The sequence below is a fragment of the Propithecus coquereli genome, unplaced genomic scaffold (assembly GCF_000956105.1).
Source record: "Propithecus coquereli isolate 6110/MARCELLA unplaced genomic scaffold, Pcoq_1.0 Scaffold1347, whole genome shotgun sequence".
NCBI classification, from domain to species: domain Eukaryota; kingdom Metazoa; phylum Chordata; class Mammalia; order Primates; family Indriidae; genus Propithecus; species Propithecus coquereli.
This window is the reverse complement of record NW_012137714.1, coordinates 49,226-52,078: the sequence shown is the minus strand read 5'-3', so window position 1 is coordinate 52,078 and position 2,853 is coordinate 49,226. Positions and strand designations below refer to the sequence as shown.

At 49.6% G+C, this 2,853-nt stretch overlaps 1 protein-coding gene across 1 annotated transcript in view; it reads right to left on the bottom strand.

The window, feature by feature from the left end:
- Positions 1–2,853, bottom strand: part of MTMR9 (myotubularin related protein 9) — a 37,601-nt gene that overhangs the window by 34,032 nt on the left and 716 nt on the right. The gene's annotated exons all lie outside the window — the stretch shown is intronic.

The following is a 2,853-nucleotide window of genomic DNA, read 5'->3' as shown; positions in this document are numbered from 1 at the left end:
CACGGCTTTCCCAGAGCCCGGACAGTGCTCAGCACACAGAAGACGGGTGGAAGTAAATAGATCTTAAAGCAACAACTAAGCAATCTGACCACTTCCTTGTGCCCTTTCCACCACACCACGCTGCTTCCCAGGAAAGGTTGTGTGTACAGTTTGTCATTTCTCCCCCAGTAAATTAAAAGGTCCCTGTCTTACATGCCTTCTTTATGCCCTGCAAAGCCCAGCACCTAGTGAATGCTAGGTAAATATGAAGAAATGAATGAGTGAAAAGTAACCATAAAAAGAAGTAAATAAGAAAGAAAAGAGAGTCGAGGGTCATACAGAGACTACTAATTGGGATTCTTGGCACCACTGACCATTCAGCGGTCAATCCTCTCATTTACGATGTGTTTACAGGCATTTTGAAGGAGACAAAAATGAATCGGATGTTGAGTTCTGGCTTCAAAGAGCTAATATATATGTACCTGTTAAAATGCAAATTTGAATATATGCTTATGAGACACATATAATTAAAGAGCTGCAGAATTTCAAGGTGAGAGGAATTACTTCCAGTTATGGGACTGACGTAAGAATCGGTGAAGGAGGAGGTGGCCGCTGAACTGGTTAAAGTGAACAGGGACAGAGGGCAACAGTGGGATGACAGCCTATGAACTCCTGACAGACCAGAACTGTCAACATATTTTATTCATCTTCGTGTCTTCAATGCCTCACAAAATGTCTGAAACATAAAGGCACTCAATAAATGTTTAACGAACCTGGGAGATGCAAGGCGTTCCAGTAGAAGGAAGAGGTCAGTAAAACACAAAGAGAGAACTCGGGACGTATACGAGCAATAAATAGTGAGGTCTGGCTAGTAAAAAGGGTTCATGAAAGGAAACGCAAGAAGGGTTCAGGAAAAAGAAATGGCAAGAAAGAAAGTGAAGAAAGTAGGTTAGGGCCAGAACATGGACCGCTATGAATGACAGGTGAAGGCATTTAGACTTCATACATCGTGCAGGCAATCAGACACCACTGAAAACTTGACACAGGAAAAGGTGATTTGAGGGGTCTAATAAGAGCCCTCTGCTCAAAAAATAAATAAATAAATCTACCACTCACTCAAACTGCTCGAAATTCTACCATTAGAAATTATTTTATTTTAAGGCATATCCTCTCTAGGAATTTTCTTAATATCCAAATTCTCCTGGGAGGCAACAGAAAACATTGCTGTGATTCATCTATACTTTAGTGTTTCTTGGATAATCAATTTGCCTTCTCTGGCTAGAGTACACAGGGCCACTGAGGAGATGGGAATTTTGACTGCAGATGAAAGCGTAACTTTTTTACTTTGAGACACTGCCTTGGAAAGATAAAAAGTTTGGAGTGCAAAAAAAAAAAAAAAATGGTTAATTATACCTTTCCTTAAGAGCTAACAACCCTGTTCTTTCCAAAAGCAGAAGTGAGTAAAGATGAGGCGAGGGCCGGAGCAAGGCTGGGCTCAGTGGCTCAGGCCTGTAATCCCAGCACTTTGGAGGCTGAGGCAAGAGGATTGCTTGAGACCAGGAGCTCCAGACCAGCCTGGGCAACATAGCGAGACCCAGTCTCTACAAAAAATTTAAAAATTAACCAGGCTTGGTGGCGCACACCTGTGGTCCCAGCTCCAAGGCTGAGGATCCCTTGAGCCCAGGAGTTTGAGCTATGACAGCGCCACTGCACTCCAGCCCAGGCAACAAAGCGAGACTCTGTCTTAAAAAAAAAAGAGATGAATAGAAGACGTTATAATCTTCCTCAGTGGGAAGAAGTATTAAACTGATGACCCAGAAGGTAAGAAATAAGCAGAAATATGACAAACTGAACATTTTTGAGGAAGAAAACGTGGGTTTGTGGCATGTAGACACTCCTAACTACATAATGAGCTCTTCAGTATTCCTCAAAGTGGTAAATACTTTACCTAAATCACATCCAATCACAACTTCATGAACTGTGATTGACAATCAGTTGCGATCCAAAGCATATGATGGGGCAAGAAGAAGAAATTTGAAAAGAAAACGTTGAAAATCCACCCAAATGGTGGTATGCACCAAAATGACAATCAGGACGGTAACCATAACCCTGAGCACTCCGACCACACTGAACAGAACCCAGGTGTCCCATCTGGATGGCTTTCTCCTTCCTAAAACTCCCGAACCCAGGCCAGAGACGGCTCATTTTGCCGGCTAGCTGCGACGCTAGGAAAACACCAGGAAGCGTGTGCTCGGGACCCCGCCGCAGGACCCCCGGTGGGATGGGCACTCACCGCTTGTCGATGGCGTCGATGTTTGAATGGAGGAGCCACAGCTCCTCCGTGTTGTCCTGCCGGGAGGACAGGATCAGGTGGTGGCCGGTCAGACACAGGGTCCCCTCGACGGCCGGATAGAAAGGCCGGTGCAGCACCACATTGTCCACCCGCGGGGTCTTGATCAGCTCCGCGAACTCCATGTTCCCCCAGCGGCCCGGGCCAGAGGACCGCCGAGCGCCGCAGGTGCGGGGCGGTTACGCCGCCGCAGGGCAGAGTGACCCCGCGCCGGGCTGGCCGGAGGGGCGGGGCGGGGCCGGGCGGGGAGGCTGGGCCCCGCCCCAGGCCGGGGTGGGCGCTACGAGGCCTGCAGCCCCCGACACTGGCCGCGGCAAGTCCCGGGCGGGGGCTGGGCCAGGCCGGGCGTCTCCGCCGCACCGCCCGGTTTCCCAGGCCCAGGCCTCGACCGCAGAGAACGCCGCTGTCACCTGGGCACCCGATCGCGCGTGGGCGGGCTGAGGGCAGGAGGACGAGGCTGCCGTAGGGCCAGCTTCCAAGCCCGAGCCGCTAGGGACTCCTGGCGGAAGTAGCTGCTCGCAGGG